Source organism: Tachypleus tridentatus, chromosome 6, assembly GCF_004210375.1.
Source record: "Tachypleus tridentatus isolate NWPU-2018 chromosome 6, ASM421037v1, whole genome shotgun sequence".
In the NCBI taxonomy this organism is placed as follows: Eukaryota; Metazoa; Arthropoda; class Merostomata; order Xiphosura; family Limulidae; genus Tachypleus; species Tachypleus tridentatus.
The window spans coordinates 21,521,005-21,547,033 of NC_134830.1; the positions used below are offsets into that span (position 1 = coordinate 21,521,005).

A 26,029-nucleotide genomic window follows, 5' to 3' on the forward strand; every position below is an offset into this window, starting at 1 on the left:
ATAAGATAACATAAATATGACATCGACTGTGCCTACCAGAACTAACATATCAGTGATATACAAATTATTTTTTATCAATATACACACTTCCGTTATATATTAAAAGCGGGCGGTGGGTCTGTAACGTTTCTACTCACTGGAACCCACATCTTCATTTAACTACAAACACGTAAAACGTTACAGCGATGGGATATAAATGCAGATACACAGGTCAAAATCCTTTCGAATGAGGGTTCTTTTTTTATATATTATTACCATGTCAAAGCCTGGAGTTATCCATTCAAAAAACAGTAGTGGCTGTAAAATGTCAAGAGACCCATGACCATTAAGAATGAGGCTAAAATACACCTGTCTCCACGTTTTGTCTCAAGAGTACATCACGACGTAGACAAAACCATATCGTTTCCGTGTCACACAACAGCAAGGATGCGGCAACTCTTTGACAAAAACTGTCAACTTCCGTTTTAATAAGAAATTCAAAGGTCAACGTCTCCTGAACACGCTGGGTGTTGGGTCGTTGCAACTCTCAAACAAAACGCTACTTTAAGGTTCGTCGACAACAAGGTGGTCGACGGTTAAACTTCCATTCAAACTAGGAAGTAAAGAGGGCGTTAGTTACCTTAACAAAATCATAATATAATCTTTCTTTCATCATGCTTCATCTCTCTCTGTCGCGAGTTTAACATCGTTTCAAATTCGGTCACCTCAACTTTTCAAGACATCACCTTCCAATTTCTGTTTGTGACTAGGCTTAGCCTAAAGATTAGCTTTCTCGTACTTTGAATCTGAAAGATCATGTTTGCGTCCAATTGCCACAATAAAGTGATGATCACATTGGGGCTGTGGACGCTCCAAAAGCATGACGTTAAAATCCCCCTATCCGGCCAGGTGAGAGAAGCCCAAAAGCCTGAATTGAGTGTTTTTAACTGGCTGTCTTACCTTTATTCTATCACTTTGTTAGGACTAATTACTCTTCAAGCCACTGTTTTTTATTCCCGTTATTTAATTTGTACAAGAGTGACTTTAGTTAAACCACTGGAGAGAGGTGAAACAACTGCTAAGGTGATGACCAATCTGAATATTAAACAAAACTTTTCATCAATAATTAAATGGGATGAATCACGTTCATATAAAACTACCTTTCTGATAATTAGCACAATAAGAAGTAACCTACATTCCCCCGACAGTCAGAGTCCAACTCGAGACCTCCCACATGCCAATCGATAACTACTCGAACGAGCTGAAAGTTGAACCACTAGCAATTACTAATAAGACTATATTAACAACAACCTAACAACTCCAACTACCACCGCAGATTCGAATCCCTGTCACACCAAACATGCTCGCCCTTTCAGCCGTGGGGTCGTTATAATGTAATGATCAATCCAACTGTTCGTTGGTAAAAGAGTAGCCCAAGAGTTGGCGGTGGGTGGTGATGACTAGCTGCCTTCCCTCTAGTCTTACACCGCAAAGTTAGGGACGGCTAGCGCAAATAGCCCTCGGGTACCTTTCCGCGAAGTTCAAACCAAACCAACAACCACAACATAAAAAAACAAACACAAGAAACGAATTTATATACACGACCATACACTGGAAATAATCTAACCAAGTAATAATAACACCAGTTTGTTGATCAGTTGTTGTTTTTTTTTTTTTAAGTCAGTTAGAGCAGATATACAAACCACTGAGTCATAAAGCTTTTAGACAAGTTATGGTACAACAGTTGAAAATATATAGATATATAACTGACAAACTTATATATATATAAGTTATAAGTTATATATATATGTATAGCTGTCGCGTAAAGCTACTAGAGGACTATCTTCGCTAGCCCTGTTACTGGTGAATAGTTGGATCAATCACACTTTATAAGGCTCCCCAATTGCACAGCGGCATGTTTGCGGAACACTATAAAGCGTGTTTCGATACCCGTTGTTGGCAGAGCAAAGATAGTCCTTTGTTAACTTTGTGCTTAATTATAAACAACAGTACTTTGTAAAACGCCCTCACGGCTGAAAGGTCGAAAACTTTTGGTGAGACGAGGACTCAAACCCGCAGCCCTCAGATTACGAGTCAAGCGCCCTAATCACCTTGTCATGTCAACCCTAAGGAGTTAAACAATATTAAACTATTACGTGAGCACGCACGTGAGGTTAACATATTGCACAATAAATTTAAGAACTTTTCATAAAATAATATTCAAACAAAGTTTTCAAACAGTGAAATGAACAAACGTAAGAGCTAATAAAGCGCTATTAAAGGAACTGGATGTACTACAGAAAGGTTAGAGAAAGTGTCCTACAGGACTTGTTGTTCAGTGAGAGATTTTCAATATAAAAAATCTATAAAATAAAATAAAATCTGTACAATGAACATCAAGGAAATAAAAAAAAATCCGAAGATTTACCGTTGTACCACCAGGGGACAATAAAATTTGTTCTTGTTTTTCTAATACCCTAAATTACAAAATCACTGAAGACCTATCAATTGGTTGTCATCGTCTTTTTCATCATTACACAAATTTATATAATAATTTTCTTTAAGTATCGATTACACAAAATTTAAAATAAACAGAGGAGTACACTTACGTACACTTACAGGTATTCCACCTGCATCAGGTATGTGTTTTGATACTGATCTGCCAAAGTTGAGTATGTGTTATAGCTTATCCAGCAAACTTTACAAAAGAAATTAGCATACGTATGTACAAAAAACGCCACGTAAGTACATTAGCAATACTAAACTACGCGCGAAATAATATAACATCATAAACAACAACAAGTGAAAGCCGCTGGGAATGTAGAAAATCAACATTAACAATAAGTTGCAATGTTTGATCACGTGGTACCTAATTTATATAGGAACCTTGCGCAACTTGATAAAACATTTAAAACTGTTGAGGCATGACACACACTTACTTGTGGGACAACAAGTATGTATAATCATGTTGGAACAAAATTCACAATCACTTTACCATAAGTAATTGGACATCTGTGTGTTAATGTGGTAGTTCAGAGGGACTAGGACAAACCAACGTATAAATAATGCTTGAAGCTATTTTCTAGTACAAAGCGTGCCTGCCCTAGAATTTTGATAGCTGGTCACAAATGTTTGACTTGTGTAAGTCATGTCTTTCTGTTCTAAAGTGATAACCAATTATGGATTTATAAAGAGGCTAGTGACGAATTATAATGAAGTTTCAACTGTAAAGGCTTTTGTTATGAGTAAGAATTTGGGTATTCATCAACTATAAATTCCCATAGATATCAAGATATATTTTATAAGCATGCTTTGGAAAACTAAATGATCAATAAAGCAGTTCTTCTTGATATGAACTACGCATAACCCACGTCTAGTTTTAAAGTAACAATAACAGCATATTGGAAAGATCAGACCACGTTTTAATATTTGCAGGACGTGTAACTATTTGTTGTGTCCATACCTAGTGCATACCACTTAATTTGATCTAAAAGTACCTCTTAATTCGAAACCAGCAGAAGAGGTTAAAACAAGTAATCCAGAAGTCACCGGATAATCCAGTTTTTAAGACAATAATGGAGTTACATTACATCATACACTCGAGAGTTACTTCAAAAAAGATGTTAGTAGAATAGCAGTAACCACCAGGGCTGTCATCTGCGATTACATATTCAGGTAGTTTTCATAAAGCAGCCGTCACACATTGATAATTGTGGTGTAGGTTCAGGCTCTCATGGCTGAACGAACACCGCACAAATCACATTATAAACAGCAACTCCACATTGGTTCTATTTGTTTGATATTCTACGCAAAGCTACACGAGGACTATCTGCGTTAGCCTTCCCTAACTTTAGCAATGATACAAGAAATGAAGGCATCTAGCTAGTCAACCACTAACCCTGAGACTCCTCGTTTATATACGCTGGAATTCACCGTAACAATGAAGAAAGGGCGATTCGAGCATCTTAACCTCCAGGACATGCTAGGGCCTAATTCAAATAATAATATTACATTCAAATTTATATCACAGTGAATCAGAATTACGGTAAAACCTAAAAAAATGTATTGACGATAATTACGAATACATAACCATTGTAACACATTAATTCTTTGGTTAGGATAAATCAGATAATGCTTGTAATATTTTTTGTGCGCTCCCTTCTTTTTAATACAGTTAAAATCATAGAGGGATTATAATTTTTCCAGAGTTGTAGTGAGTTAGTCATGGTGTATACAAGAAATACAAAATAAATATAATTTTCCGGCGCACTTATTCAGTTTCAATTGCGTCTGTTTCTACTGTATTTAATATTTTGACTTCAAAACACCTACTGATTAGTCTAGAAATAATGATGGATCGTCCATCACAAAAAGCAATTGAAACTGTATTACCACGTTTGAGAGTATTGTGTTGTCACCCGCTGGTACAGCAGTAAATCTAGGGATTTACATCATTAAAATCAAGGGTTCGATTCCCCTTGGTAAGTTCATCAGATAACTCGATGTGGCTTTGCTATAAGAAAACACACTAAAAAAATTACTTTCAAATAAAATTTACACGACTGTTAGAAAATCAAGATAATGCATCTGTTTTTTTATTCTGTTACAATTTCTTGCTCCAAACTACCAAGGCTGCCCAAACCCTGTGAAAAAATCATGGCCACGAACTTGGTTTTAGAACGCCCAACTGTGCTTTAAAAATCCACGAAACTCTGTGAACACTATTACGTAGCTTATTTAATTTCAAACACCCTGAAAGCGAATTAAATAATTTAATTTTAGAAGACACAACAAACGCCAATCTGTATCAAATTTACGATGCTTTCCAACAAGAATGATACATGCAGTTATATTTTTTAATACAAATATATTTAAACAATAGCACGGTTTACAATAATGGTTATCATTACGTTATCATACGTAATGGTATGATCTACGTACGAAAGCTTCACAAACAATAATTGAGACTTCTATCTGGTGTAAAACTTTCATATCATATCAAGAGTTCACGATGAGCAAGTTAATTTGGATTAATGTAGGTATAATTAACTTTTAACAGGGAACTAGTTAATCTTCGTTCCTTGCTAGCCCCCGTCGCACCAAACATGCTCGCCCTTTCAGCCGTGGGGGCGTTCTAATGTGACGGTCAATCCCACTATTCGTTGGTAAAAGAGTAGCCCAAGAGTTGGCGGTGGATTATGATGACTAGCTGCTTTCCTTCTAGTCGTGCACTGCTAAATTAGGGACGGCTAGCGTAGCTTTACGCGAAATTTAAAACAAATAAACAAACAAATCCTTGCCAGCCACACGTTGAGTTTCCTGTTGTTGAAATTATATAAAGTTTTCGTAAAAATACCAATGTGTGACGTGCATACATTGACGTTAAATGATTTGTAATATTCAAAATATATAAACGTTCCTGGTTGAGTTCCAGAATATCTCGACTAATAAACGTTACATTAATTACAGTTGCAGCTTCCGAGTTTTACAGCACCCCAACAATATATACTGTCTCTTGGCGCATCTCGCTGGTTACATTTATAGGCGTCGGGCGTTTCTAGAAAGTTCAGTCTGCACAGTAATATAGACGATACTCTAGTGTTTACGTATACACATATGTTGTTGATTCTTACACTCGAGAATCTTCTACAAGTTTAATGGATATGTAGACATTTCGTGATACATGTTTAACAGTACAAGTTTTGTAGAGTTATAAATATAAATTTAACTTAAATGTCGATATTAAAATAGATATATGATAGTAAATCCGTCACAACACTCAACAAATACAATGAAGTCCCTTTAAAAGTAAGATGTAAAACCAGCTTCCGATGACAAATAACGTTTACTGACTTAATCAAGAGGCTTCATAATTTACTGATTTTTTTATTTCAATTCCTCTTCTTGAAGAGGAGAAACCCACCTGAAGTAAAAATTTATTCTAAAGACAGCTGGTATGGAAACTAACTTTTATTAAAACTAACTACAGAACAGCATTTCACATTTCTTAGCTCATCGTCAAGTTTTGTTTTAGAAAACACGTCAGTTCATCTACGTGGAAGACATCTATGATATGCTTATTATTGTTTTTGGTGATTGGTTTGTTTTGTTTTGAATTTCGCTCAAAGCTATACAAGGGCTATCTGCGCTAGCCGTCCCTAATTTAGCAGTGTAAGACTAGAGGAAAGACAACTAGTACATCACTACACACCGCTAACTCTTGGGCTACTCTTTTACCAACGAATAGTGGGATTGACCGTCACATTATAGTGCCCCACAAATGAAAAGGCGAGCATGTTTGGTGTGACAGGGATTCGAACCCGCGATCCTCGGATTACGAGTGGAGTGCCTTAACCACCTGGCCATGCCAGGCCTGATTTTGATGAAGTTTATCGTAAAAACATATCGGATTGAACAGATAAACCTGTAGATGTATACAATATACAAGATCAAAAATTTTCTTAGCTTCACTAAATCATTGAAAGTAAATAAGTGATTAACTATTTCAGACATTTGCACAAAACTAACCCTACGTAATTTTGAACAGATAAAAGGAAGGCAGCTAGTTAACAGTGTCACCTCCAATTTTTAAGCTATTCCAATTGAACATTCAAAATGTGGATCGCAATTCTTTGCAACAACGAGACGCAAGCCATGAACATTCTGCCCCACAATTTAGTAAGCTAATCACTAGGCCACGCCTCTCACCACTGAAAAAGAGAAACACATATAGGCAGGCGTCTTGGCTCTGTTTTTCTAAATAAATTACGCCTCAATGCACAGCGACTTTGTACCAGTAGCCATAGAAACAGCCTATACACTCTGATACCATTCACAACCGATCCGTACGTGTCAGTAACAGCTAAACAGCACAGGCCTTTTGACCTGGAACATGTGGTTTCTGTCAATCCACGACAACTGATTTTCGCATCTTAGAAACACGTGTATAAGTAATGAGGACAGCAACCTAAGTTTGTTTATCACCAAATAAACGTTTTCTTAGAGCATCCATCGCAGGCTTGTGGGTAAGAAAATAAAAGCAAAAACATATTTCTTAAAAACACGTTCTAGGTAAATGTATTTCATTAAAAATAGTGTGTGAAAGACCGCCAAAAATGCACTGCAAACTATAACACACGATTCAAACTCTGTGACTCAAATAATAATGGTTCCATACATATTTATTGTTGTTATTTTTATTTTGTTTGCTTCGCTGTTAATCGCAAAACTACATTATTTGTTCGCTGTCTATTACAACAGTAGAAACCAAGTTTTCAGCGTTATAACCCAACAGATTTCCCACTGAACCACGTGAATACAGGAAATAAAGCCACAGGTATATTTACTAAAAGGCGGGAAATTTCGTTTTTGTTCCCTTTTTTTGCACACTTAGAATTTATAAATTAGATCTAAAATAACTTCTAACTAATGATGTATTAGAAAAAAACCAATAACAACATAATATTGTTGAAGTTATAGTGATACAATAACATTAATATTACTCAAGCAAACCATTATCAAAAATACGTTTTTTTAAAATTTCCAGTTTTCGCACATCAGTGCATGTGTGATGCCATTACACATAATGTGTGTTGTTAATGTGTAGAAGTCATGAACTGTCAATTAACAACTGATTTAAATATTTTTGGTATTAAAATAAAATATGACTTTTTCCGTAACTTTTTCCCCGTGACTTATCCCTTTCACCGAACCACTTAGAGGGATATTTTTTTAAAGAACATGAGCTATCAAAGTACTAAATTTAACTCAGATCGAGGGAAGTTTATACATATATTACAAGAATTATTTAACCCTAATATTACGTTTATTTCCTTGAAACGATATCAGAGAAGCGCTTCTTTTTTCCAGCTTAAATTTCATTATAAAATACTAATTTCATTAGTACTCGATAAGATGTAAACTTTTATATCAAGTAACAGCTGTAACCACCCATCATTCTGATTGAAACTATGTGAAAAAAAAAAAAAGCATGTTGTGCGTTACATCTCTGTACGTTACGTAGTGGAGCCAAGACATACAAGTAATTAACAAAGTATTAATGAGCAATTCTCTCATGCGTTACACGTCGTTACTGACGCGACCTTTCGCTAGACTTAACTCGTTGGCTGTGCAAGTCGTATCACACTAACAACCGGTTTATATAAGCGTTAGAGGGGTGGGGGATTTGTTAACGGAAATTACAACTCAGAGGATGACCAAAATAAAAAAAAAAAAGAATTTTGAAATTCTTTAATTCGAATCCAAATTAACATATTAATAACTGTGTTTGTCTTCTATAGATAAGCATTTTTTTTCTCTATCTGTAATAATGATTTTTCACGTTACTAAACTTATACGTGAAAGATCCAATGCTAAATCAATCCTATATTAAAACCTGTTTCAAGCACATTCTGGTATCCGAGTAATAACTTCTGTTAGTTACAATACATTTAGAAGTAACCTGAACTATGTAGGCGTGTCTGTGTATGTGTTGTACCATAGGACTATATCCAAAAGAATGTTATGGTATTTGTTGAAAAGATGTTTGTTTTTGAATTTCGTGCAAGGCTGCACGAGGGCTATCTGCGCTAGCCGTCACTAATTTAGCAGTGGTCATCACCACCCACCGCCAACTCTTCGGCTACTCTTCTACTGACGAATAGTGGGATTGACCGTAACTTTATAATGCCCACACAGCTGAAAGGGCAAGCATGTTTTGTATGACGAGGATTCGTACCCGCGACCCTCTGGTCACGAGTCGAATGTCTTAACCATCTGGCTATGTTTGAAAAGATGGCATTCGCAATTTTTATGCATTACTGAAATTACGTGATTGTGCAGAACTAGAAGCTAGTGGAAACAAAAACTTGATAATACTTATGACTGCATATAAGAGTGGCTTTGAACATAAGTTGTCAGTTAAATCTTACGACTTGCAACAGACATTTATAACTGAATACACATTGAAATGACGAAATTAAAAATGTTGTTTTAACAATTGAAGAACGTAGTCGTGTTTTGTAATAGAATTCTCTTTGCCTATCATATTCTACTTACAACTTGAATAACAGTTGTGTTGATCAACACGAAAACAGCACTGCTCTGTGCAGCTGAATAGTATAATATTATACTATTATATAGTATTTTTATAATAATATAGTATAATAGCATATGGTATTGAACTCTGGACAAAACAGACACTAATCTAAGATTACACCAGTGGTGTTTAATTTTGATAAATACTAAGGGAGTGACGACACTGTGTATCGTGAAGACGTAATAATGATACGACTGTATCGATACATCGTCCGATACAATACGATTTATGTATCTTCACGAAATTTGGCAGTCTTCCTATAAATGTTATAAGTTTTTTACACAGAAGTATTCAAAATTTCTAATAAAATAATTCTGCTAAAAATTAATGTTTTAATGCACAGAGTTAAAGTAGTTACAGCTCTGAGTATAAAGAAATTTTCATGTTAATATTACAAATACGTTTCTACACCAAAAAATCAACAACTTTCTTTTGTCTGAGCTCTAAAACTTTTGATTAAATGTCAACTTTTTGTTTATAAATCATATTTTATCTACCGTATTTCCAACCCTAACTTTATACCGGTCAGTCTGACCAGCCTCAGAACTACCACACAAAACAAAAGGTAAATCAAAATTATTCTTATTTCTTTCTAGAATTACTTCAGATTGTAGCAGGAAACTACATTTGGTTACACTAAATAACTTAAAGCTCTTACCATTATATATCTGTTTCTAATTAAATGTTATTGTTTTACTGTTCTTTGAAAAGCATTGTAAAGTGTCAAATATAGGTAATTAAGTAAGACAGCTGTAATATAAGGAAAAAAATTACAGAAAAACTGTCAAACTTTGAAACAAGCCATTGATAAAACTTTTGTATCTAGATCCGTATTGCGGAATCGACATCTTAGACATTTATTGTATCGTATTGTATCTAGATCCGTATTGCGGAATCGACATCTTAGACATTTACTGTATCGTATTGTATCTAGATCCGTATTGCGGAATCGACATCTTAGACATTTATTGTATCGTATTGTATCTAGATCCGTATTGCAGAATCGACATCTTAGACATTTATTGTATCGTATTGTATCTGGATCCGTATTGCAGAATCGACATCTTAGACATTTATTGTATCGTATTAGCCCTAATAAGCACAGTAAATGTTTAAAACGTTTCATTGAAGACAGGCTGAAACATACCTTTGGAATCAAAAGTTACAGATGGGTATACATATAAAAACAAACATCGCGAGGTAATACACATAAAAATTAATCTGATTGATCAAAATATAAAGAGTGAGAAAACATGGTACGTTCAATCAGTTATATGTAATAAATTAGCGAAACGTATTTATCGACGTTGTTTTATGTAAAATACGCTTAATAATCCACCAGCAATATCAGCTGTTACAAGTGACCATTCAAATCATTACACTACCCGTGTTTAATTAGAAATTAATCGATTTCGACGGAGCTTAAGTTAACAGTTTATTGTGAAAGTACTGTAACTGGTTTTGGTATAACGGAAGGACAACCACATGGGTTTAACCTCTAATAATAATCAACGTATGGACAGTTCTGCAACGAACACTTGTATACAGGATTGAAGTCATACAAGTTACTAAATATCCATTATTAAGTGTCCTAGTGTTCGTCATTACTTGTTTTCAAAGATGTGCACCTGATAAGTCCAGTCAGATCACATGAGCATTTCAGAGTTTGCAATATAATATGACGCGGAGTTATCAAGCATTAATCTGGTATGATCACTAAAATAAACATAGACGATCATTATCGATTGTTCGAATCCAAATCATTTAACAATAAAACTAAAAGCAACTTGAAATAAACATACTTTAAAGCTTGTTATAATTTTATCTGTGACAGTCAGTCAGGTTGTTGAGATGATGTAAGGTATATTATTATATTCTCCTCGCTATTTCCACGATGATTCTTGCAACGACTATACCATAAAGAGTCCACGTCTCAAATGTAAACAAGAAGAAATGCTACTTTATGCACGTGTATACACCTTGGTAGACGTAAAAAACCAAACAAGCACTTTCCAAGTGTATTAAAGACCACGCCCTAGCGGAGTGTATGTACAGAATCATAATTTCTTTTCTTTTACACTCCAAGCACGTCTGCGTGCTTGAACTGGAGTTTCTGACTTGTCAGACAAGTTTCACGTACACTTTCCCTCTTTATGCAAAGGATGTAACAGTCGCTGCACACAGAGACTCACCCCGACTATATAAAACTATAAAAGAGGAAGTCAGGACCTCTACTGGAACAAATAAAAAAGGTACACAAAGGTTCTCCATAGTTATGTGACCATTCAGAGCCTTGTGTACGATACTTATTGCAACTGGTGGGATTGTAGAACTTTTTTGTACGAAATAAACAAATCTCGAACCTAAAATTCATTCTACATATATATATATATATATATCTGTATTCACATTTGCTTTCTTTGAACAAATAAAGAACTAAAAATAATATTACGCCCGAGGTTTCTTGAATTTAGAAAATTTAATACCACGCGCTTTTCAAGGAGACGTTTCTTTTATTACACAGACTCCCTTCACTGGATGACTTTTGAGACTCTGAATGGTATTTTCGAATGTTTAAGTAATGTCCCAAAGTGAAAGCAAAGTAAATCAGAATACGAACTACAGGCAAACATGCCAAAAGTTCAAGATAAAGCAAAAGTGTCACAACGCTTAGATAACTGAACCTTGCTGCGCATGCGTCCCACTGTGTCTCAGCGATCCCGTGTACCCGAAAATTCTGGGGTTCGATATCCGCAGTAAGTACATCGAAGATTAGCCATTGCGTAGTTTTGCACTTTAAAACAAAGTTACGCATGCCACACTAATATATTACAGCCGCTAATATAGAGTTAGTTCATTTACAGGCATTTCTTTCCATGAAATAAACCAAACTTAATAAAACTCTTAACGATATTAATTATTAACCATGTCTAGTAGTTTATTGTGAATTAGGTGTTACATTGTAAAAGTTTATTAAATTATGATTGTTAATTAATTTCTGTTAATTTCAAAATGTCGTATTAAAAATAAACTGGCAATTAGTTTATTAAAATCAGATGTTAAATTTAAAAATATATCATTAAATTATACTTGTTAATTAAGTTAAAAATGCTGCATCAAAATAATCGGGCACGGCATGGCCAGGTGGTTAAGGCACTCGAATCGTAATCCGAAGTTTGCGGATTCGTATCCCCGTCGCACCAAACATGCTCGCCCTGTCAGCCATGTGTAATATTGTGACCATCAACCCCACTATTCGTTGATAAAAGAGTAGCCCAAGAGTTGGCGGTGGGTAGTGATGACTAGCTGCCTTCCTTCCAGTGTTACATTGCTAAATTAGGGACGGCTAGCGCAGATAGCCATCATGTAGCTTTGCACTTAATCCAACAAACAAACTTCTTTGTGCGCTTTAAAAATATTTAAATGTCAAGGACATAGCAAGTTTAATTAATGTAATAAGTTTTAGTTGTTTTTTTTTTCCATCAAGAATAAAAGCAGCCCCTGTAGTTCTGGACAAATAAAATCCAGTTTACAAAACGTTTTTTTGTTTTTTTTTTACTTTTGTGTCGTCCACTTTTTACAATATTTTTCTTATTTAATCTATTTTTAGCGTCATAAATCCTACAGTTTGCTATTGAATCACCACTGTTATATTTACCACTGTTTTACCCCGTGAGATATTTCGTTATTTTTTAACTTGAATGTTGTTTTTTTTCGTTATGAAGCGCGCAAACTCGTTCACTCAAATAAAACCTCGAATTTTGGCCTTAGAGGCCCGCAAACCTACAGCTGAACCACCGGGAAAAAAAATAAGCTTATATTAACTAACAATGACATTTTTATCTGAACGGCATCGATGTACATTTGATCCTAAATATTTGTATACATTTAATCACGTGACTACGTTGCTTATCTACTAATATGTCAGCCATTAAATTAAACAATACGTGATACTCAATGTTGTCATGGTAACAAAAGCATTTACACAGAGAACTTAAAGTTATACAAGAAACCATAAAAATGACACAAAACCTTGTAAATCTCATTAAAAATGCGTAATGACCTACCAATAACTATTATGGTATAAGCGATGATATGTCAGAATGAAAAGAAAAACACGGAAACGGTAAAGAGTTTAACAAAAGTACATATGCTGGAAGTATTATCTATTCAGAAGCCATTACCTTCGTTCTAGGCTTCTGCTTCAATAAACGTGCAGCACTGACAACAAACGCTAAAAAAATATATCCATAACAATAATTAGCGAAGAGTTAAAAGAAATCAATTTTGAAACGAAATGCTAAAGCTGCGTGACGTGTAAATACGAGTGTTTTATCAATATTACAACGCCATATTCATAACGCAATATTTATGTGTTACAAAACAAACAAAAATATTTAAAGGTAAACATACCATCATAAAAATATTTTCATTTAATATACAGAGTTAGTGAAAACGAAAATCAAAAGTTATTACGAATTTCACCTGTAAATGTGTGTGTGTCATACGAATATGGTGAGGGTTAGGTGTAAGATAAAATTTTTTGGACATTAAAAGGTATAATAATAAAAAACACATTAATCTATTGAACTAGCAAGGATATACGATTATAGGCCACTAATTAAGCAGAATATCTTCCCGTAACTAATTAATAAATTTTGATTTAGACACGAAGGGTGTTACATTTTTGACTTAGCATCAAAATCTATACTCACCAAAACAACAGCAAAAACAATGAATGAATGTAACACTTAACATTTCTAAACTATAAATAATCACAATATATATCAGCAGATCTAACAGAAGGGGCTTAAAAATCACAACTTTATATATAAAGCGTAACAAAAAGTTTACGAAAAATATTACAAAACATACAAAGAAGAGGGACTACTTTTCCCTTTCAGTTGGTTCCAGTATCAACTATTAACAAACAATAATTCTTGTATTGAGTCATTTATTTCATTTTAAAATCGTCTGTAAAACTTAAAACTCAAGAGTGAATCACATTCTTATAATTGGTGTATTATATTTCAGATTATTATCTCGTAATAATCCCATCGTACATTGTTTTAAAAATACCTATTTCATAACTGATAGAAAGCTTTCAACGTCCTACATTGTAAGATATGAAATATCCGTATTTTAAGAGTATATGTACAATATTTCTTAATGCAAACAAACGACAAAGACGAAACTTTCCAAAACATATAATTTACAAAATACAAAAAGCAATAGTGTAATATATATATATACACACACATGTATACTTACTGAACATCCATGTTCGTGTAAAGTCTTTAAAACAAAAATGTCTTCACGAATATAACAGATACATGTACAAAGACAAAAACTAAAACAAAATATTCCATATAAGTAAAGAATGTTAGCTCGTTAACAAATTGCCATGTTTTCTGTTTTAACATTTTATACCACAGTTTAGACAATGGTTTACTTTTATAAAGTATATAATTAGTCTACTGATGTGTGAACCATTGATTCTTTAGAAATTGTTTAGAAACAAAGAAGCATGACTATACTTGGTACTATATTAGCATATGACGTTTAAACCATATTTACAATGCCTTATCGACAAAGAAAAATACACGTTTCGAACGTTTGATTACTGCAATATGAAATACAATAGTATATATATAATTCCATTCTCATAAATCTAGACTATATACTCTTGCCTAAGAACAAATCAGTAGCTTTCTATTTTCATTTATATCACAACCTTTGTTGTTTCGTCACTCCAACTTCATATATAACAATGACGGTTGTCTGTCCGAAACGTCGATTATGTAATTGTACTCCGTCAAACGATTTTAATAGTTTCTTAGCATTGTTGCCAGGAATAGACAATACTTAAACACGGAACACAATGCGACGTTCATATAAATCTCAATAATGAATAAATTAGCATGTCTAAATAAAAACTTCTTCCAGACAATGCCAATTTATTCTTCGTTATCATTTATCCAGGTTTTTGTTCTCACGTCTTGCAGAACAATACTCATTCAAAAATGTAATGTTTGTTGCTTCCTTCGTGTTTTAATGAAAAATAAAGTTCGTTCTTTTTACATTTTCGCGGTTAACTTACCAATGGAATCTAGAGCAGTGGTTCCCAACCTTTTTTATGCCCCGCACCCCTAAAAAAAATTTAATATGTTCTCGCATCCCTCACAGTAATTTTTTATTTAAGAATACAGGTAGGGGTGGCCAAAACAAATTTTTATAATTAGTTTTTAATGATATATAAACAAAAACGAAACATTTGGTAAAGAAAAAAATATTACAACAAACTAAAAGTTGCATAAACCCTACATGACCTACAAAAAAATAAATTTTCATCCATGCATGAAATGAAATCTCGCACCCCCTGGAACGCTATCGCGCACCTCTGGTTGGAAATCACTGATCTAGAGAATCGATATAAAACACGTTACGTCGTTCACATAGCGTGTTCCATACACTAACGCGAGATTTTATTAAACACATTTTGGGATAATGTGGTACGTTTGTACAGTTTTACCATGTCAGTTAACAGTCCTCGCAAATTAAGCAGTGTAAAATATGGCACATTGCTCGTCCAATACATTAAAACATCATAACACATTACTCGCTTTCTAATTAATAACTGCCACCTCTTGTGATTTTCTTTGCATCCACCTTAATCCAAATTACCTGGACAGTTTTCACACTGTCTAATTAATATGTAGGGAAATACGTACGGTAAAACTGTCAAGTGAGAATTATCTTGTACAACACAAAGAGACACATTCATGATAGTATAAAAAAAAAACACGTTGAGATGGGAAAATTTGGTAAATCACATTTAAAAAAACTGCTAAAAAATTAGCGCTTTGATCTCATAATAAATGTGTGACAGAGCTATTAACACTTGTTCATTGTAAATACTTATCTTGAATATCGTTAATTAATTTTATTTCAAACATAATCAAAAAACTTTCCATTTTACTACATTAATATAAGTAATGCAAAAATGACTTTCATTAATGTTAAAATTGACGAATCTAAGTCATTTTGTTAACATTTCTAGTACCACTACACTAGTGGGTCGTGGGTTCAAATTCCGTCACGAACATAGTCGTTCTTTCAGCAGTGGGGGCGTTATAATAATACAATTAAACCCGCCTTTCGTTGATAAAGAGTAGTCCAAGAGTTGGCGATAGGTGGTGTTGATTAGCTGCCTTCCCTCTAGTCTATAATTTCAAAATTAGGGGCGGCTAGTGCAGATAGCCTGGAGTAACTTTGCGCGAAATTCATAAGCAAACAAAAGCATCTATACAGAAAACTTAAGAAGCCTATACCATAATGAACACCGGTCTCAAAAGACAAACGTTTAGAACAACACGAAACATTACGTCAAGTTATTAACTTCAATAAAATCGTAATATTGTATGTGAACTAACACTAATATTTGTTAACCCAAATTCTAGAATCTTTTTTTTAAATGTAACTACTAGACAACAAAATACTTGAGTATGAAAACATGTACACTATGGTGAGAGTTTTGATCAAAACATTGCACAGGTAACTTTGAATTTTAAGAATACGTAATATTTATTGTGCTAAACTTAGTAGTAAAGTGTGAGAAATAGAACATTACAGTGTTTAATCTAAGTTTATTGTAAACTATATCATTTGGTAGTCGTCTCCCAACTTCACTGGGCCGTGCGTGGTCTGGTAGCAAGCGTAAGGGTTACGTATGGAAAGGTTCCAGTTCACAGTAACCAGTTGAATACGCCCCACACTTTAAGGTGCAGGCAATTTATAAAGTGCAATCAATCTCGTTATTGGAATCGAAGTTACCGTTTCGTTGGCAAGACGCATCTGATAAACTGTTTAAAATCATGGATGGCTTTGTGCGAACTTTGTTTAGCCTAAATATCGCTAAAGAGGCACTAAGATTGAAATTAGAAAATAGCCAAGTTTACCATAATAAATAGCCTGTTCCTAATATCATTATAAGTCGTTTTTACTTCAGTAATCGTTAGTTATTTCATCGTATAGTAAAACATGTATTAAATATTCCATTCTAACAACGCACGTAAGATTATTTAACGCGTTACAACAGCAGTGCAGAGAAAATTACTTATCCACGTCAACTCAAGGTCAATAGCGGTCAGACGAGTGACATCATGGGTGGCAAGTTTTAGGTGCGCCCTCTACTGGTTAAGAATATCTTTACGGACAATGACCTTGCTTAGTCAACAGGTGTACTAACACGGAAAGCTGGCGAAGTTTGCAAGTTGTTTAGTGTATGTTATTTCTCATTTGACAGAACGCAGAGCTTATATTAACAGGTATTTTTACCCGCCCTAAAGACAGTTCTCATTCCAAGTTTATATAACAAACACAGTTTAAGAATTAGTAGAACTGATTCACATACGTTTTTTTAAAACGATCTTTTACCCAATCTGTAAATTTCGAGTTATTCGAAAGTTCATTAAGTACAGAGGTATTTGGTTAGATTCATTAAAGAAAGATAAAGTTTAGATGTATCTCAGGGCGGCTGGTATGGGTATTAACACTTTTATTAATAAAGCAGAGAACGTTTCGACCTTCTTGGGTCATCTTCTGGTTAACAAAGAGAATTTTGCTTTGTTAACCTGAAGATGAACTTAGACGATCGAAACGTTGTTTTCTGCTTTATTGGTAAAAAGTGTTAATACCCATACCAGCCGTCCTGAGATATTTCAAAGTGGGTTTCTCGTCATCACAAAAGATAAGGTTTAGTTCAGTGCATTCGATTTCCCTCGGTGGACTCAACAAATAGTCTGATGGGGCTTTGCTATAAGAAAACACACACACATAAGTTTAGTGTATATATATACACACAAGCTCAATTTATTATCAAATCAATGGATAATAATAAACATTCATGCATCACTGGGAAAAAAAAATAACCTTCACTTCTTATCTCTGATAAAACTAGGTTTACTTCACTTCTCTCTCTACTGAAAAAAACAGCCGTACAACAAAAATAACGCCGTCACTAGGTTGTTTCAAGTTAAGCAAACGGTCAGATTAACACTTCGCCTCGACTCACCGAAGGTCCGGAATGTCCAGGTGGATAAGGCTCTCGACTCGTAAGCTGAGGGTCGCGGGTTCGAATCCCCCGTCGCACCAAACATGCTCGCCCTAATAGCCGTGGGGGCGATATAAGGTGATGGACAATCCCACTATTCGTTGGTAAAAGAGTATCCCAAGAGCTGGCGGTGGGTGATAATGACTAGCTGCCTTCCGTCTAGCTTTTACACTGCTAAATTAGAGACGGCTAGCGCAAATAGCCCTAGAGTAGCTTTGCGCGAAATTCGAAACAAACCAAACAAATCAACACACCAAACGTATGAGGTACCTAGGATGTATGCATCTGACAGTACTTCAAAACTTATTACATATTTATTACGAACGCGTAAATAAAACATCAAAATGTTGAGGGCTATGATCTCTTAATTATACAACCCTAAATAAGCAGTAACTCGTTCACACTTTTCATTAAAGATAGGGTTAAAAATACTGAAGTGTATCATAATTTAGAAACGAATACCATTACTTAAGTACCAGACAGTAACTACAAGTCTTTAGACACTTTCAAGTCTATATGCCCCTCTGTTAATATTTGTGACTCACCTATAAACTTGTGTGATTATAACGCTAAAAAGAGGATTTCGATACCCGTGGTTGGTACAACACAAACAGTTCGTTGTGTAGCTTTGCGATTAAAAACGAATCGGGCCATTAAGTTAAAATCGGGCCTGGCATGGCCAGGTTAACCACCTGGTTAAGGTGTTCAACTCGTAATCTGAGGGTCGAGGGATCGAATCCCTGTCGCAGCAAATATGCTCGCTCTTTCAGTCGCTGGGACGTTAAAATGTAACGTTCAATCCTATTATTTGTTGGTAAAAAAGTAGCCTAAGAGTTGGTGATGGGTAGTGATGACTAGCTGCCTCCCCTCCTGTCTTACACTGCTAAGTTAGGGACGGCTAGCGCAGATAGCCCTCGTGTAGCTTTGCGCGAAATTAAAAAAAACAAACAAAACAAATTAAAATCTTAAACAGCGTACGTGAAAAATAACCTCACGCAGATTTTCAGCTATCAAAAACATTTATAACAAACGCAGCAGTGGTGAAAATCTGCAAATCAGTCGAGTAGTATTGTGAGATGTTTGTCTACAAAAGTATACAGAACTATCATATACTTATATTCAAACAAGGAAATACACGTGAAAACATAAATTTCTAAAGACATATTTCCTTCGTTTGCCAGTACGTATCCATGTAGTAAGAGAACAGATTTATTTTCATGAGATACGGGCAACGACATATGTTTGCCCTAAAGCGGGCGAAACATCTTTGCCTTCAATGCCTTGACAGCCATGGACTGGTTTCCATTTGCAAAGATTTTGGCATGGACCTGCCGGGGTCTTGATCAGTAAAAGGCGGCACAACCTCGTACAGCCTCAGGTATTGGAGCCGTGATGGCAGCTAAACTAGGATGCGCGTTAAGACCAGTTACTGTCACGTGATTAGCCTGAAGGACATCTCACCTTATTGAACAGTTTCTCTTCTTCACTTTAACTTAGGAACTTAACCAATAGTTTTTTGCTGTTTTTTTTTTTTTTTTTCCCCTCAAAGAACTATAAATTAAAGAGTTAATGTTGTTACTTTTCTGTGTAGATACTTTCTGGGGGCCCGGCATGGCCAGGTGATTAAGGCGCTCGACTCGTAAATCGCGGGTTCGAATCCCCGTTGCACCAAACATGCTCGCTTTCTCAGACGTGGAGGCGTTATGTCAGGGTCAATCCCACTATTCGTTGGCAAAAGTGTAGCGCAAGAGTTGGCGATGGGTGGTGATGCTTAGCTGCCTTCCCTCTTCTCTTACACTGCTAAATTAGGGACGGTTAGCACAGACAGCCCTCGTGTAGCTTTGCGCGAAATTCATAAACAATACTTTCAGCAAAATAATTTTAAAGTGCATATTTTTATCCGTTTGAATGCACACTTCAAAATCCAATTTTATTGCTTTCAAGATGAGAAAGTGATAAAAGCTGTATAAATTACTATAACTCAGAATCATGAATTAATGCGGTGATTAATTCATAATAAAAAACATCGTAGAATGAGAGACGATCTTTGACAAGAACAGTTTAAAAATTCAGTAAACTACAATTCACTTATACAAAATACGTTATTTTCTTTCTAAACTAATATACTGAAAATGCCTATTAACAACACATTTAAAGAGATACAATAAGAATAAATTACCTCACAATACTAGAAACAGCTCGTAACAAAGCATAACTAATTATTGCCATGAAGAACAATTACGAGACAACCTATTAATGTCTTTTAAATTCGCCAAAATTATCCAAGACCTCACAACACCTCATGCGATAAGATTGGACCCTTAAATCCTGAAAATTTTGAAACGTTAAATTAATGAACAAGAAACGTTCGTTTCGTCTCCCTGAATTACACTAATATTTATTGTTAATATCGAAATAAAAAATCGATGCAGTAGTTTTTAAAAAACAAAACAAACCTGCACATATTTATGCGATTACTTTCATTCGGTATACTTGTGGTTATGCCTTCAGTAAGAATTTTCTAAGCCTAACTGTTTTCAAAAGTGTGCACACTCAATATTTTTTAGGCTATGCCTTTCGTATGACCTTTGTTTTAGCATTTCCCAGGCCTTACTTTCTCAAGAATGTTTCCATTGAACATACCACAATGTTAAACAAAAGTTTATCCGCTTACTGTCCTTCATTATCCACAAGACCCAATCTTAAATCATAAATCAATATTTTCATTGGAAATTTCCTAAAATGTTTCGTTTGTAAATACCTTCTTCAAATTTGATGATTAAGAAACCAGATATTATCCATTTGTAGAGATTAACCATTTGTCCCTTACCTGTATCCACACATGTTTGTTTGTTTGTTTGCTTTTTAATTCGCGCAAAGCAACACGAAGGCTATATGCGCTAGCCGTCCCTAATTTAGCAGTGTAAGACTAGAGGGAAGGCAGCTGGTCATCACCACCCACCGCCAACTCTTGGGCTATTCTTTTATCAAAGTGTAGTGGGATTGACCGTAGCTTTATAGCGCCTCCACCACTGAAAGAATGAGCAGGTTTGGTACGACGGTGATTCGAACCCGAGACCCTCAGATTACAAGTCAAACGCCTTAACCACCTGGCCATGGCGAGTCCCACACATTTTGATCCCAACAGCTATACATTTGTATAGCTTCTTTCTCGCTGTCGATAAAGCTGAACACAATACCACGAATCTTGAAAATTTTTGCTTATTTGTTAAAGAGCAAAACCACACTGGTCCATCTACTGTGTCCACCGCGAGGAATCAAACTCCGAATCTTACCGTTGTAAGCCTACATGTAAAGTTGTCCCACCGCGGACAGATCTTGAAACACCAGCGACTCATTGTCCAAGTACACGAAAGACGGAAATAAATAGAAAGTGTACGCCAATTTTTAAAGAGCATTCTTTGAAACTATTATAAAAGTTACTAAGTCTTCAAATGAACAAGTTATAAGCATCTGTATCAACAAGCAGAAACTTTTAGTTATATGTTTTATTTCAAAAATTATAAAAACATAGGTATGTTCAATACAAGCGTTTTACAAAATAGTTGGTAACTTTAATAATTTGTGACTATTTAGTATTAACAGTACCTAGGTGTTGTATTAACACCTACATATATCTAAAAAAACACGCTGTTTTCGCTGTTCTAACAACCTTAATATTCTGTTCATAATAATTAAATAATTTTTATGAAATGCAGAATACACACTCGTCTGTTTTTTTAAACTATCTGAGATGTACTTTATTTCAACGTTTAAAAGCGATTGCAATAAGAGTTAACAGAATAATAGTGCTGCCTGAAAGACTGAAACAAAAGAACCTTTCTTTTAAAATGAATTTGTGTGTGTGTGTGTGTGTGTGTACAATATAGTTTCCAATCTTCAAGCTCTATTGTTAACAATTTGTAAGTGGATTTATTTTAGGAATACCAAATTGCATGCTAGACATTTTATTTCGATACTGTCCTCCGGCAGGACGGATGCCAATCTTAGAACTTACAGCGCTGAAATCCACGGTTCGATTCCCCGTGGTAGACACAGCAGATAACCCAATATGAATTTGCTCTGAGATAAACACAACCCCTATTTCGATATTCTAGTGCTGTAACTTTTAAGCCTAATTAAGAACACGTTATTAATTATTAATTATGCCGGTTTAAATGACTGACTACACCAAATCGGTGTGGATTTTTGCCACCCGGAAGTAGACATCTTACAGTCTGTACAGGGTCGCAAGACGAAACTTCCCCAGGTGAAAAAAGAAAAAGCCTTAGGGAAGCCTTCCGCCTAACGCCAGCTCAAATATTCTTTCCTGACTTCCTGTTTAAATTCATCGTCGTTTCTTGAAACTTTAAAATGTGTAATACAGGCAGACAAATTCATACGAATTTTGAGATTAATGGATGAAAACATCGATACACTTAACTCTGTTTTCCCTCTCATTGGACGAAGCATTATGTATGATTTAAAATAAGATAAGCTTCGTATCTCTTGTCAGAAAAATATTATGTATACAATTTACGGTAGTCCTAAATATACATATTTTAAAATTCTCGTTTAGAACACTATTCTATCAAGTCACTAGCAACTGTAACGTTGACAAAATTATATTTTCAACAATAATCTTACATTTTACATTCATATACTTAAAATTATAATTACAATTTAAAGTTTCTGAAAGCTCTGACAGTTTTATTGTTGTTATTTTATCGCATAAAAAAGTTATATACTCTGTAGCAAAATTATTTGAAGAAAATTAATAGCTAATAACCATAGTTTTTACAGGCTTTCAGGTTCTGTTGGAAACCAATGCTATGAAGTAAGTAAGAAATATGTACCTGTTTGCAATGTATCTATAATTTTGCTATCTTGATACTTCGTTACATTTATTACTACGAGAAGAAAATAAGCAAAATTCACTTTAACTGACACTAAAAAGTTAAAGAAACGTAAGCATTTTAACAATTATGCAATACATACTAATGCATGCTTACAGCATACTGGAGTAATTTGTAGACAAAAATGTAAATAGAGTATGACAGAATATTTCTGTAACCTGTTCAATCAAAAGGTTTGTTTTGGGATTTCAGTTACTTGTCATTTTTCTTACAATCCACTGCAACAGATTGAGTAATCCATTTTTCACACTCCAATACAACAGATCCACTTCTTATATTCGAACACATCAAACCAGACAATTCAATTTTTTCCATTAGAATGGAACAGATCAGATAATTCACATGTTGAATATAGTAAACCAACTAGGACAACTGTTGACAACTTTCACGAAATACTGATACCTCAACTGAGTTACGATTTAAGAAAGATTGCATACAAACCCAATATATTTTTTTTTTCTGACAGCAATAGGGAAATTATAACAGAAACAATTTCAATTATTGGAATGTTCTTCAAGTCTTCTAATCTAAGACTCTTAACATTTATGTTTTGTTTTACAGTAGGGTGATATGATGAATTTTCAAATTTCAAAATACCACATCACCTCTTGACATTTTTAAACTCGAATTTACAGTTATTATCACAGTTTCGTTATTTAAACCAACTTTTGTACGTGGCACAAAAAAAAACATTCTTTTTAATTATCATTCAATCAGATGTACGTACCGTATATATATAAGGACTTACAAAGGTTTCAGTCCCAATAAAAGCAAGTTAATTGCCAAACGGCGTGGATTTTGGCTCTCTTAAGAAGCCGTATCAAATACTTTGGTTAGATGACGCGTAACAGTAAAAAAATATACAGCTATCGCAGTTTCTATAATAATATATATTACTTCACTACAAACGTATTATTTTACCCAAGCAGATAACTTGAAACGGAAAATATGAAACAGGATATTTATTTCTCTTATATAATTTCAAAACACGTTCTTCATCAACTGAAAAAAAAACTAGGTATTACGAAATATTTGACTATAATATATTGCTACGTTAACTTGTATGGGTTAGTTATAACATAAAAGTACAAGTAGATTATTTTGCTAGCGCTAGTGAAGTCTACAAACTTATTGAGCGTCAAAGTAAAATATTCCTTACTTTTTGACAAGTCACACCAACCTATCATCTCATAGATGAAACATACATAATTTACTATCGACAGATACCCTATCGAGTGATGTTAAATTGTAATGATAATTTGTACTTATTAATATTTTAATGGTATTTAACCGTAGATAAGTGTACGCCTATCTAGAATTAAAGTTAATCAAAAACCTTCACCCGTAAAACAAATATGCCATACACAGTGAGCGCGAAAACTTGTTGCCTTACCGGTCTAGGGCCTTCAAGATTTTTCAATGAACAAGCATCCCTGCCCAACTTGTAAACTTTCACCTCTGGACTTTCAACAGCAGAATTTACTAGTGCAGTATAAGTTCTGTCGAGCCAGTTTTAAAGACAACCTACACTGTAAAGTTAACTTTAACCAAATTATTACTGTAATCATAAATTCGTGTTTCACTAGTTGTTAACTATACGACACCCAACAACAAATACACATTCTACCTGAATTGAAATGGTTGACGTTAAAACCGTAGGTATGCCGCGAACAGATTCAACGAAGCCACCAATCGGTGAGACAGAAGCGCCGCGCGTGTGGAATGCTTTTACTATAGCATTCAGTTTCTTTGTAAGTTAGCAGATGGCGCTATTTGCTGATATTTTGTAATTCCCTTATATTTGTATTTGTTATTTGTTTTGAGATAAAAACATATTAAATTGTCAGAATAGTTTCATCAAAAATATTTTAGCAAATATTCTATAATAATTTAAACAAAATAAAAATTTTACTTAGATACAAGTGAATAAACTTAGCTAACAGGACATATTTTCAGTTTTCGTTCATCAGTGTTTTGAATAATGATGAAAATTGGATCTAATTTCAACGTTAACACTCCTACGAAAATTGGGGCCTAATAGGCCCCAGAGCAACTTGAAAGGTTATTAATATTAGGCTAATAATTTTGTATTTAAATGAAATTGCCATTAAATGACCCTATCCCTTTATATTTTAAGGAGCAATAATATTTTGACTTTTCAGACATTTACGAAATAATATTTAAATTTTTTTTAAAACATCCACTAAGGGTATTTTGGGGCCTATTAGGCCCCAGATCAAAAAACATAAAAATGACTTTATTTATTTCCTGAATAATTCTAGAACAGGCCTGGGCAACCGAAAAAAGCAAATTATAGTAAAAATATATTAATTTTACAACTTCTTTTCAAAAGATGGATATTTAGGATAATAACTCTACTCCAACAATAATTTTAGACGGTCCTGATTATTGCCTAGTTTGCCCACGCCTGTTCTAGAACATTCTAGAAACTTTACAAAAGTATTTAGAATAATCTAGAATATTCTAGAAGAATCCACAAATCCTATATATATAGGAGCTGAAATCTTCAAACCGTGTCAAAAATGATATCTCTTGATGAAGCTGTACATTTACTGACAAAACCATCCCACGATGAAAGTGAACATGATAATATCGAAGACTACTCTGAAAGTTGTGATGATGATCCTTCTGAAGCCGAAAATGATGAACAAATCGCGCCGTACCCTTCTGAAAGTGAAGAAAGTAATCAAGAAGATCTTACTACGATGCCAGTGAACGAACTTTTGTCCAAAGATAAGAATTTTAGTTATTCAACAACACCTTATCAGTCTTACCAGACTTGAAGTTTTGTGTGGTTCTAAAAGGAGAAAATAACGTAGATTCTTATATGAATATAGTATAGAGAACAACTATGAGTTGAAATTCAAAACAATGACATTTTTTATATATCAATGAATAAATCTG

General features: G+C 34.4%; 1 protein-coding gene across 1 annotated transcript in view; it reads right to left on the reverse strand.

Annotated features, from left to right (window-relative positions):
* The window catches only part of kst (spectrin beta chain, non-erythrocytic 5 kst), a 215,225-nt gene extending 190,444 nt beyond the window's left edge, over nucleotides 1-24,781 (reverse strand). Inside the window, exon 1 of the mRNA XM_076503684.1 lies at nucleotides 24,498-24,781. The gene's annotated coding sequence lies outside the window, so the exon portion shown is untranslated. The remainder of the gene's footprint in view (nucleotides 1-24,497) is intronic.
* Nucleotides 24,782-26,029: the final 1,248 nt, after the last annotated feature.